Source organism: Pleurodeles waltl, chromosome 8 (genome assembly GCF_031143425.1).
Source record: "Pleurodeles waltl isolate 20211129_DDA chromosome 8, aPleWal1.hap1.20221129, whole genome shotgun sequence".
In the NCBI taxonomy this organism is placed as follows: domain Eukaryota; kingdom Metazoa; phylum Chordata; class Amphibia; order Caudata; family Salamandridae; genus Pleurodeles; species Pleurodeles waltl.
The window spans coordinates 1,280,009,994-1,280,023,502 of NC_090447.1; the positions used below are offsets into that span (position 1 = coordinate 1,280,009,994).

General features: G+C 46.4%; 1 protein-coding gene across 3 annotated transcripts in view; it reads right to left on the reverse strand.

Moving 5' to 3' along the window:
* Nucleotides 1-13,509, reverse strand: part of WASF3 (WASP family member 3) — a 225,159-nt gene that overhangs the window by 77,960 nt on the left and 133,690 nt on the right. The gene's annotated exons all lie outside the window — the stretch shown is intronic.

Consider the following 13,509-nt stretch of genomic DNA (forward strand, 5'->3'; position numbering starts at 1 on the left):
TTTCTCTTATGACACTGAGCGAGTACCAATACTGTCTGTGACTGGGTTTCCACTGCTCATGACACTTTCATCTGACTTGAACCCTTCAGCTTTAAGCACACTCTACTTTAGACTCCTTGTTTTTCCCCTTCTAGTGGACATTGTGTAAATGACTAGAGCTGAAATGGCGTGTGCATTATGCTGCATGTGATAAAATGACTTACACACAATATCTGCTCTTCACAGACCCAATGCAATAGTAGTAGCTACATCTTGAGCACATCCAATAAAGATAATGAATTGTTTAAAATTGTTAACAGCCTATCTGCTCCTAATGTTGCTAAATCCTCATGCCTTCTTTCTCAGGAATTGTACAAAAATCTTTGATTTTTTTATGCCAAAATCTGACACATAGTTAATTTGATCCAATCCCTGATCTTACCATTAACTGAATACCTGAATCAATCTTCTTGCGCACTAATCAACGTTTGCCCTTTAGACGCCTTTGCAGTTCTTTCAAATTCTTTGTGTGTTCTCTGGTTCTCATCTTGATCACTGTCCTGCTAGATTCATCACACTCCTAGCCTCTCACATTTATCCCCCAATGACTACTCTGTTCAATACATCTTTTTCTCAAGGTTTATAGTTCATTGATAGAATCAAGACCTGCTCACCCCCTTTAAAAAGCACCCATGGCAGACACTCAGGCTCTTCTGAATAGTTTTTGTTTCACTCTCCTTCCTGAGCTCTCAGAAATGGTTGAGGCCTCTCCTAATTCTGAATAGTCTTGCTATTTGGTTTGGAGTCAGCTGAAATGCTATTTCAGCACCAAAATGAATATTGTATTTGTTCTTAATGATATCCTGATGCAAGCGGATGCTTGACATTTGGTTAGTCGTCTATTACTTGACCAATCCACAACCTTTGACTCCATCACCCAGGCCACACGGATTAACCATTTGATCAACATTAAACTGAGAGGCAAAGCATTTGAGTGGATCAAATCTTCCCTTATTAACAGTTTCCAGGCAGTTCACTTTCCACATTTTCTTTCAGACTTCAAACCACTGATGTGCGGAACCACTCTGGGATCCTCACTTAGTCCTACTTTTTTTTAATCTATATGTTTTGCTCTTGGCCTCACTGACTCAGGATTTCAGCTTATCCTTTTGTTGTCTGCGTCGATGGTACACAACTTATACTGCGAACAGACAGAAATGCATATTTTCTACAGTCACAGTTGTTTAAAAACTGCATGGTGATCTTCTCAATTGGATGAATGTTAATCAGCTCACATTCAGTTTTTCTAAGATTAATATCTTTATCTCCTTTCTTGGCCATTCTACTGCTCTTGATTCCTATTCTCCTGCTTCACCGTCTAGGACCTTGGAGTAAATTGTGACATTAATCTTTCATTTAAACTACAGCTGCAAGCTCATCTCAGTTTTTCAACAGAGAACATAGAACAGAGTTTTCCTTATCTTCCCTTTCAGTTTGAGTGACACAAAACCATCATACAAGGTGCAATAATATCCAGACTCGAATAATGTAATTATCTTCTTGCTAGTCCCTCCTCGCCACCAAATCTCTCCTTAAACATCACCAGAGGTACAACAGCTCATCTCATTCTCTGGAATCAGAAGATTCTGCCTCCTTTTTTCTGTACAATGGCTTCCTGTGGAAAACCACTAAATGTATAAAGCATGAAGCTGGCCTGGTCTATTTGCAGAATCTGTTCAGCAAATGCATTCCAGCCAGACTCTTAGGTTCTGCATCAGCTCCTCTTCTGGCGATTCCCTGTATTTTCTGTGCTAGAAAGGGCGGATGCTTCTTTCAGTTCCTCACTCCTACTTGAATAATCCCCCTCTCTGTCTGGGCAACTAATTCTTACACTACTTTTAGAAAACATCCTGAAGTTCACCTATTTACATTGTAACTTTTTTTTTCTTCCCTTCTCCTGTTCTTCAGTTGTTAAAGGTATTTTAGCACCAGGACACCAAAGGACTGGGTAGGTGTGCACTTTACATTTGCAAATTCATTAATTGAAACAGGTGATCTGAGATTTCAGATTCTTTAAAACACATATACAATATTCTTTTAAATAAAATATAAAAATAGTTAGCCTTTTACATTACTGTGGTACTTAAAGACCTGCCAGATCTTCACATCAAGAAACTCTGTTCTTTACTTTCATTCTTTTCTACAAAATCTGTGTTCTTTCTCATCTTCATCAGTGTTCTTTGTGTTAAGTGAGACTTAAGAACTATACCACTGCCCTAATGGAGCTTTTTCCTCACAAATGTGTGTGTCTGTTACATAATCTTCAATATTTCACTCACACAATTAGTTTTGGTGGCTTAGAGGACTGAGGCAGTCATTTCAGGGAACTATATTTTATCCAGTAGTCAAAGATTTGAATCCCAAAGAGTGCACTGAGCCCACGGAGATCAATGAAATGGATATCATTACACTGAGTTCCATACCGTTACAATGGGTAAAAATTAGAATCGGTTATATAGCACCAAGAAAACCCTCATTTATAAGTACATCTTGGGTTTATCTGCTGCCACTATTTTCTTTCCGCAGTCTGGGCTTTGTTTCAAACTTCCTTAGCTCCCACTATATCTGCTCTCTACTGACCACTTACAGAATACACCTGGATCCCCTCACTCTGCCTCTTGATATATGTCAAGCAATATGCTATGAACCCTACAAACCCAGAATCCGAAACTTCGATGTTTAAATATATAGACTCTGCCATAAGCTTCCATTGCACAATCATTTACCTTTGTTTGTGGTGCTGTTTAAGAAAGGTCTTAAGGAATACTTTACTGGCCCTACTTACGGATTTTGATTTTCATTGTGGTTTATACCATTAATCCCCCTGACAGAAATTGTTAATTACATGCTTTAGAGATGCAGCTGTCCTCCTGTTAATAAACATCAAGAGGCTTAAAAAAAGTAAATAAATATATAAAAATACATTTTATGGTGCTGCTGCCCGACCACGACCTGAAGTGCTTTCTAATGCCAATAATATGGCTTGGTAGATTAATCTGAGCTCTGCAGACAGCCATATATACCTTGCATGTCATATGGTCAAAACTCAATAAAATGGCATGTGTAATCTGTATAAGACAGATTTAACCCTATTGATGTTTCAGTAACCTAGCGAAGATACAGCACTGAAAGTAAACATGGTCTTTTCCAGCAATACCTTTGACAGTACCGGCAGTCTTCAATATCTAATATAAAGATCAATTGTTGAATGTATATTGGAATCTATCGATAGTTACATTATAGAGAGTTAGCAATAGCTGACAGTCATTTATAGCTGATTCAATATATAATGGCATCAGCAGTTCAAAAACTCAGCCACAGGTTATGCAATATTAAGACTCAATGCTTCTCAATATAGTATGGAGAGTCATCAGTGCTTGATACAGCATTAAATAGTACTGAATGTCACTGGTTGATAATACTACATGGAATCCTCCAAATAGCTTCTTTAACCATCAATAATAAATTCAGTACTGGAAGTCATCAATAGTTTTTAAAGACATTTTATTGATTATTTGCGGAAAGACTGGGGTGCTGGAGGAACTGCCCCACTCTCACACCAAAACTGCTCTGTGGGTCATCAAATGAGATGAACTGAATGGAAGACTGGATTATCTCCATGAACCTACTATTATTATACAGTGAGCGCTTCTGCTCCGTGTGAGCCACCACCTCCCCCAGGTAACAAAAAACCATTAGTTTCCCACTGAAGGGGCAGTTTTGGTTCGGCCTCAGGTCTCAGGAGAGACACATCCCCAAGTGAAACACCAAAGATTTCTTGTACTTGATTCAGAGCCCAGACAGCTTTCCAAAATTACCAAGATGCCCCAGCAGGAGTGACAGCCAGCATCTCAGGCCGTGAGATAAAATAAAAAAGGGTATCATCATCATAGAGCAAAATCAGGTGGGTAACATCTTCAACCCTAATTCTTCACTGCCCCATTGTCTGCTGAATCCGTACGGCCAGTGCCTCTATAGCAATAGAAAAAAGAAGCGGCGAGAGCAAGGCAGTCATCAATAGTTGATAGAGAAACCAGAAGGTGATAGAAACTGGAGATTCAACAATAATTGATACACTCTGGAGAGTTCTCAGTAATTTGTGTAATGTTCAGCCATTGATAGTTAGCATGGTGTTCATCAGCAGCTAGTATAGTATTGAGGATCATTGATATTTTTGAGCCAGTGTAGCAGTCTATGTTCTGTCTACCATTATGGTGATGCCAGCCCTAAACTGAGCCAACTGATGGAAAACTCCTAAGCTTCAATTATATCTTATGAAGGACAGACTCAATCTTGGCTCATTGAGGTCGCAATCTTCCCACGCATAAACAATGGAAGTTGTCATCTTTCCCGATTTATGCAGAATTATTGTCATGTCTTCCATTAAACGCCGATATTGTCTGACCTTATCTTTCTAAGAACTGTGAACATGTCAAGCCATCCGAATGATGTCCAATACAAACCTTGATGCGACATTCATATGGGTTAAATGTCTACTTTTCACCATGTCACGCTTAAATAAGAACACACACAGACATATAACCTAAATAGTGTATTCTGAACTGATATCCTTTCACCTTATATATTCATCAGAAAACGTCTGGGACACACACTGTGATGCGCAGAATCTATGTCAAACATTCCTAAACATATGTCAGAAATTCCATGTGCTGATAGATTAAGCATACAAGGACAATCACGTGACCATTTGTCATGAGAGGTCCTTTGTCCAGATTATTACCCAAGATTCTGCCAGAGATAGTCTCACCTACTGCCAGCACACTATGCACTTCGAAATGTTACATCTTGCCTGAAGCTGATAAAGCTGACACCTGGAGAAAGACCAACTAACTGCTACCGAAGCTGGTGTTTGCCCTTGTAGGGGAACACTACCTTCATGCCTGAACTGATAAAGACAGTCTTTGCTGTCAACAAGCTACGCTGAGCATCTTCTTCTTCCTAGGAAACTCTAGACTGCAAGTTGCTCTGCCTTCTATGCCCTTCTAGTGTAGCGCACAGAAATAGGCATTAGGGTGTTAGGTTTTAAATGACATTTGAAATCATGATCATTTTATTATCCTTACTTATAACATATCTGCATGCTGTTTTTATAATATTCTGTGTAATTGCTTTAGACCAGGTGTCGCCAACCAGCGATCGGAGCTACCAGTAGCTCCCATACCTCTTAAGGCAGTACCAGAGGTAAGTAACTTGTTCATCTGACAGAGATTCTAGCTGTACATTCCTTACCTTACAATAGAAACCCAAGCAATAGCGTCCCCGGAGGTGGGTCTGCGGACCAATTTCAGATGAGGAAGCCCTGTAAGACTGAAAGGGCAGAATAGCAGTCATGACGGACCTGACAGTCGAGGCAGTAGTGATTGGTAAATGTGTGCAGGGAGGCATACGGTGCTGCCTGGCAGATATCTAGGACTGCAACTCCACATGCTAAAGCAGTGGTCCCAGCTTTGGCTTTGGTGGAATGAGCGCTCAAGCCCTCAGGGGGTTGCTTCTTAGCCAATGCATAGCAGATGTTATTGCAGAGTATCTGGAGATGGTCCTTTTCTGTACAGCATGACCCTTTTAAGCTCAGACATACCCTACAAAGAGTTGATTGTCTACCCAGAACTCTTGTATGCGGTCACAATAGAACGAAAACATTTGTTTGGAGTCCAGATGATGGAGACACTCCTCATTCTTGGAAAGGTGAGGGGGGCCGTAGAAAGTAACCAAGGTAATGGATTGCCCTACATGAAAGGGCGTGACCACCTTTGAAAGAAAGGAAGCCCGTATGCGAAGCACCATTTTGTCAGGATGGATGGATGGATGGATGGATAAATATGGCGGCTTGGATGATAAGGCCTGCAACTCACTGACTCATCAGGCAGATGTTATAGCCACAAGGAAAGCTGTTTTGATGCTGAATAACCACAGGGGACAATTGTAAGGAGGCTCAAAGGGAGAGCACATTAAGAATATAAGTACTAGTTTCAAGTCCCACTGAGGTATGATAAAAGGAGAAGGGGGAAATAGATGAACCAAACATTTCAAGAATTTATGTACAGTTGGGGATTTGAAAAGCCAGAGTTGATCAACTAATTTGAGGAATGGAGGGCTAGAGGCATAACCCTCAAGGGTGCCCAGAGCAGAGCCCTGCTGGGCAAGAGAAAGAATGAATTGAAAAATCTGAGAAAGAAGAGCAGAAAGGGGATCACAATTTCTGTCAGAACACCAAACAAATTTCTTCCAATGGCAGGTGTATAACGTCTTGGTGGAGGAACGTTTGGCTGCCAAGACAACATCACAGACTTTGGGTTGTCAACTGCTGCCGCTTAATCTGCACGCAAGAAGGCAGAAACTGAACACGTTTAGGTGGAGAACCCTTCCCTGCTGCTGCGACAGAAGATCCTCCTGAAGGGTACCCTCGTCGGAGGATCGATAGCCATGCTCAGTAGCTTAGGATACCAGACTCTCTGTGCCCAATCGGGAGGCACAAGGATGATTTGTGCCCGGTCGTTCTTGATCTTCTTGAGAGCTCTTGGCAGAAAGGCATAAAGGAGGCCTCAGCTCCACTCTAGACAAAAAGTGTTGCAGAGAGAGAGCCGCCTCGGAAACTCCAGTGCACAAAACTGCTGACATTGCGCGTTCTCGGCAGAGGCAAACAGATTAAACAACGCTCTACCCACCACTGAAAGAGACCTTGTGCCATTTCTGGATGGAGACGTTGTGCCATTTGTGATCCGCTAAGCATCTGTTGCTGAGTTAGTCTGCCCTAGCATTCAGAGAACCTGCCAGGTGTTAAACCACCAGGGAAATGCCCTAATGTACCAGCCATGTCCAGAGATGCAGGGCCTCTTGACATAGGGTCCACAACCCCACCACGCCCTGTTTTTTGCAGTACCACATGGTGGTGATGTTGCCCGTAAACACCTGCAACAGCCTTCCCTTGATGGAAGGTAGGAAGGCCTTCAATGTTTGTCGGATCGCCCATAGCTCCAGCAGACTGATGTGGAGTCTGGAGTCCGCCGGACACCAGTCCTCTGATCTTCACTTCTTCCAGATGGCTGCCTCATCCCAGGAGTGACACATAGGTCACTACTGTGAGATCTAGTTGGGAAGGGATGAGGGTCTGACGCTGACTCAATTGTGGTTCGTCACCACCAATGCAAATGTTTTGGAGTTCCATTCCAGATCTGGACCATGTCGGAAAGACTCCCCTGATGCTGTGCCCATTGGAACTTCACGTCCCAATGCGGAGCCCGCATATGCTAACGTGCATGTGTTACCAGCAGAAGGCCATACGTCCCAGCAGTTCAGAGTCTGTCTCACCAAAATCCAGGATAGAGGCTGAAACATGGGTACCATAGCCTGAATATCCTGGGCTCGCTGCTCGGGAGGATAAGCCAGAAACTGCACTGTGTCCAGAACAGCTCTGATGAAAGGGAGCATCTGAGAAGGAGTCTGGTGTGAGTTTGGCACATTTATAGTGAACCCCAGCAAATACAGGAGGTTCGCTGTAGTCTGGAGGTGGGAGACCACAGCCTGGTGCAAGCCCGCCTTCAACAGCCAGTTGTTGAGATAGGGGGAACACTGACACCCCTGATCTCTGTAGATGAGCTGCAACCACCACTTTGGTGGACACCCATGGGGCGCTGGTCTGGCCACAAGGGAGCACAGCAAAATGGAAATGCTCGTGGCCAACCATGAACCACAGTTAATGTCTGTGGGCAGGCAGGATGGGGATATGAAAATATGCGTCCTGCAAGTCCAATGTTAACATCTAGTCTCCTGGTTCCAAAGCAGACAGAACTTCAGCCAATGTGAGCATTTTACATTTCTCCTCCTTGAGGAAGTAGTTGAGGGGCCACAGGTCTAGGATAGGATGAAGGCCTCTGTCCTTCTTTGGCACCAGAAAGTAGTGGGAATATCAACCACGGCCTACTTCTGGAGTCTGGACCCCCTCATTGGCTCCCTTGGCCAAGAGTTCTGCAACTTCTTTGCAGAGAATAAAAAGATGATCCTCTGCCTGCCTGTCTTCAGATGATGGCATGGGGAGGAGTAGCCAGGAAGGGGAGGTAGTAGCCCTTTCAGACCAACTGCAAAACCCACCTGTCCGAGGTTATGAACTGCCAGTGGGGCAGGTGATGATGGATCCTGCCACCATCTGGGTGGCTGTGTTGGGCAGATTAGAAGGGTTTGCAGGATGCAGCTGCAGGCAGGGTGGTGGACTTACCCGACCTCTGACTGCCTGATCCACGTGGCTTGAGGATACTGCACCCTCAACTGCACAGGGGCTTTGGAGCATGCGTGGTACAGTGGCTGGGCAGGGACTGGCGTGGTTCGAAAGCACCTTTCGTAGCCATGAAAGGGGCGAAAAGTGGACTGGGATGGTGTGGGTAGAAGATAACCCCAAGGACTGGGCCTTAGCCCTACTGTCCTTAAACTTTGCGAGTGCCGAGTCCGCTTTGTCTCTGAAGAGATGGAAGCCATCAAAGGGCATGTCCATCAAAGAAAATGTGACACCCCCCGAAAAGCCAGTAGTGCATAGCCAGATGTAGCACCTATGGGCCACTGTTACAAAAACAGCTCTGCCTATTAAGTCAGTCATGTGTAGTCCACATCAAATTGTGATCTTTGTTTCATCTCTCCCTTCTGCCACTGCTTGGGAGAGCACTGCCTGGCCTCTTCTGGGACAGTAAACAGCACTTGTGCAAACATATCTCACAGAGATAGAGTAGCGGCCCAAAAGGCATGCGGTGTTCACAGTCTGCAATGCTAGTCTGGCGGAAGAAAAACACCTTCCCAAGTGTTTCCAGCTTCTTGGATTCCCTATCTGGAGGAGTGGTAGGGAATGCGCCAGGGTTGACAAGAGAGGTGGAAGCCTGGACCACCAAACTCTCAGGGGTGGGGTGTTGTGTGAGGAAACTCGGGTCCTCTGGAGTGGGGAAGTGGTTACCGGCGATTGTCCTTTTCACAGGAGCCCCTATGTTGGGTTTGTACCAGGTACCCAAAAGGACATCAGTGAGGGCTTTGTTAAATGGGAGGAGCGGTTCAGATGGGAAGACTCCTGGTTGAAGCACCTCCATCAAGACATTGGTCTAGATTGCCAGAGAGGATAAATGAAGGTCAAGAACCTCAGCAGCCCTCCGCACTACCATCGCAAAAAATGCTCCCTCCTCCATATTCATGGTAGGGGGGGGGGGAAGTGCGGCAACATCTGGGGAAGCTTCAGGCCACTGGCTTCATCCAGTTCCTCACACAAGTCCATGTCCTGTTCATTAAGCTGGATTTCAGGGTCCAGTGACCCCTTCCATTCCTTCCCGAGGGAAAGCCCATAGGAACAGGACTCAGAATCCAATCTGAGAGACAAAGCTCCCGATGGCACCAGGTAAGACGTTGAACACCCCCCCTCCGGCTCCATACTGCAGTCGGGGATTAGAATGGGAATGGCACCAGAGGCTGGAGCGGCACCGGGGAAGATTGAGGTGGCACGACCAGCGTCTATCCAGATCCAGAAGTGGATCTTTGGGGCCCCACTGGTGCCAGAGCTTCTGGCATGGAACCAGCAGGGGCCCCTGCTGACTCCAGGGGCCAATCAGGGTTTAGCCACCCAATTGTGTCACACATGGAGTCAGCCCAGATGCAAGCTCAACCGCTGAGCAAGGCTTTTAATGTGAATGCTCCTGTGTCTCATTGGCCGACAGATGTGGAGAAGTCGAAGCATGTTTCGACTTCTTTTTCTTCTTGTGTTTCAACTTACCAGAGTGGCTCGAAGATCTTGAATGGGACGAAGACCTCTGACTACGCGGCCAATCCTGGGACCTTCCTCTCAACCGGGACCTTGACCAGTGCAGAGTCACTTGCTCTGCCCCCATGAGCTTGAGGGAGTGCTCCCTCAAAGATTTCGGGCTCACTGCAAGGCAGTCAGAGCACAACTTCGAGTCATGGTCGTGCTCAAGGCACCACAGGCAAGCAAGATCCGGGTCAGTCATTGACATCTGACAGTGACAGGCATCACTGGGATGGAAGTCTCCTTCCTAGATGACATTCCTGCCACACCAACAGGAAAACCTCAAAAAAGTCTTGACAAACCGTTGAAAAAAGCTCAGTCAAAAAATAAATACTTTTTACTTAAAAATGTTCATTGAAGTGAAGGGGTAGCTCTTCCCGGATCAGGGATGGCTGGAGCGGAAAGAAAGGAACTGATGTCAGCGCACTTGGGTGGTACCTATATAGGTGCCCGGGCATCACTTCTGGCGTGGACGACTAAACGACGCCACCTGCCAGAGCGCAGGAGTATTGCTCATGAAAAATCTTCCAGATCCAGTCTGACACCTCAGGATAATCCAAAGGTAAGGAATCTGCAGCTAGAAGTTTTTATCAGATCATTCCTACTGCCTAGCTGGAGGAACCAATGCCAGATGCAAGAAATAGGCTTAGCTTTGGATTCAGCAGGGGCCAAGTGCATCCCTCGAGTGAGATACAAAGTAAACCAGCATTGGCAACACCAATAGATTTCCATGTCTTTTAGCCATGTTGTATAGCAGAGTGGAGTAGAGTGGTGTGAAGTGTAGAAGAATGGAGTGGATTAGAATGGCATGGAGTGGATTAGAATGGCATAGAGTCGAGTGGAGCAGAGTGGCTTGAAGTGCATAGAGTGCAGTGGAGTAGAATGAAGTGGAGCAGAGTGAAGAGGTGTAGAGTTAAGTGACGTTGAGTAGACTGCATAAAGTAGAGTAGACTAGCGTGGAGTGGTGTGGGGTAGACTGGAGTGGCTTAAAGAGAGTGAAGCAGAGTAGGTTAAACTGGAGTGGCATGGTGTGGAGTGGTGTGGAGCAGGGTGGGGTACAGTGGAGTTGAGAAGAGAATAGAGTGGCTAAATGTGGGGTAGAGTGGCTTGGAGTGCGGTAGAATAGAGTGACATACAGTGAAGTGGCGTAGAGTGGCATTATCTGGAGTGGGAAGAGGGGTGGAAAGTGGCACTGAGTGGAGGGGTGTAGAGTGGCATAGAGTGCAGTGGAGTAGCACAGAGTGGGCTACAATCAAGTGGTGTGGTGCCGAATAGGCTAGCATAGAGTGCAGTCGCTTACAGTAGAATGGTGCAGAGTGAAGTGCAGTGGCATAGAGTGCAGTAGCGTAGAGTGGTGCAGAGGTGAGAGGAGTGGAATAGAGTGGACTGGCACAGAGTGCAGTGCCATACAGTAGAGTTGTGCAGAGTAGAGTGACACAAAGTGCAGTGTTACAGGGTAGAGTGCAGTGGGACAGAATCAAGTAGAGTGCAGTGGCGTATAATAGGGTGGTGAAGAGTAGAGAGACAGAGTGGAGTGGCGTAGAGTAGATTACAATGGCGCAGAGTAGAGTGGCGTAGAGTGGCATAGAGTGGAGCGGTGCGGAGTAGAGTGGTGCCAAGTAGAGGTGATGAATAGGGTAGCGCACAGTAGAAAGCGTAGAGTGCAGTGGCATAGAGTGGTGTGGGGTAAAGTTGATTGGTGCAGAACAGAGTGGCGCAGTCAGGTGGTGAAGTGCAGAGTAGAGTGTTGTAGAATGCGGTGGCACAGTAGATGTCGCAGAGTGTAGCAGCATAGAGTGGTGAAGGGTACAGTAGAGTGCAGTGGTGTAGAGTGATGTAGAGCAGAGACAGTAGAGTGGTGCACAGTAGAGTGCAATTGAGTAGAGTGCAGTAGCATAGAGTGGAGTAGCATAGAGTGCTGTGGGCTAGAGTTCAGTTCTCCAGAGTAGAATAGAGTGGCACAGAGCAATGAAAAGTAGAGTGCCATAGAAAGCAGTCACATAGAATAGAGTGGTACAGAGTACAGTGCTGTGGCATAGAGCACAATGGCATAAAGAGCAGTGGCATAGAGCGCAGTGGCAAAGAGTGGAGCGGAGTGGAGTAGAGAGGAGTGGCGTAGACTGCAGAGGAATATACAGTAGAGTGGCACTGAGTGGAGTGGTGCTGAGTAGAATGGAGCAGAGTGGAGCAATGTAGAGCAGAGTGGTACAAAGTAGAGTAGCACAGAAAGCAGTGGCACAGAATGGATTGGTGCAGAATTGATTGGCATAGAGTTGGGAGTTGCAGAGTACAGTATAGTGGCGTCGAAATGCAGTGGCTTAGAATAGGTGGCATAAAGGGGGTCATTTTGAGCCCCGCCAGCGGCGGATGCCGCCGGCCTGGCGGGAACCGCCAGAAGACCGTACCGCGGTCGAAAGACCGCGGCGGTCATTCTGAGTTTCCCGCTGGGCTGGCGGGCGACCGCCAGAAGGCCGCCCGCCCGCCCAGCGGGAAACCCCCTTCCACGAGGATGCCGGCTCCGAATGGAGCCGGCGGAGTGGAAGGGGTGCGACGGGTGCAGTTGCACCCGTCGCAATTTTCAGTGTCTGCCACGCCGACACTGAAAATATATGTGGGGCCCCCAGGGGCCCCACGTCACCCGTTCCCGCCAGCCAGGTTCTGGCGGTGGAAACCGCCAGAACCAGGCTGGCGGGAAGGGGGTCGGAATCCCCATGGCGGCGCTGCTTGCAGCGCCGCCGTGGAGGATTCCCAGGGGCAGCGGGAAACCGGCGGGACACCGCCGGTTTCCCGTTTCTGACCGCGGCTGTACCGCCGCGGTCAGAATGCCCATGGAAGCACCGCCAGCCTGTTGGCGGTGCTTCCGCGGTCGTTGGCCCTGGCGGTCCATGACGGCCAGGGTCAGAATGACCCCCACAGTGTTGTGGCATATATTAGAGTAGTGCAGAGTAGACAGAGTGGTGAAGAGTGCAGTGATGTAGAGTGGTGCAGAGAAGAATGCAGTTTTGTAGAGTGCAGTTGCATAGAGTGGAGTAGCGTAGAGTGCAGTGGCCTAGAGTGCAATGGCCTAGACTGCAGTGGTGCAGAATTCAGTGGGGTGGAGTGCAGTGGTGTAAAGTGCAATGGGCTAGAGGAATGCAGTCAAAGGCATACGTTAAGATCTCAGTTCAAGTTCTATGAAGTCCTTATTCTCTGAAGAGAAGCCACTCATGGGTTTTGTCAAATTTTCACAGAAGTACTCCCTGGTGAGCACTGTATTCTAGAGAAAGTGGAAGTACGCAAGAGAAACAATGTTTTACTCAGTAAATGGTATTTGGGGAGGAAAAAATGATGTTGCAGAGTTCTTTATTTGGAGGGCACATGGAATCACAGTCACACTCTACAGTACAAGGATATGGGCATTCTGTGCTACAATGACAGAGCTATTCGCCATCATATATTAATGCCTACTGAGTGATGGGGAACATATAAACACACAATTTGAATTACTGGGTTATGGGGTAGATTTCAACATGCATAATAGAATTCTCAACATATCATGGCCATGTTTGGCATGATGGTGCCCACATCTGCATTATACTTGCCTGGGTACTTTTGTATTATGCACAACGTAATCAGAAAGAACGAAAAAGGAATTCGGATAATACAGCGAACACTGGCAACTTCTCACAGTGCTATTATAT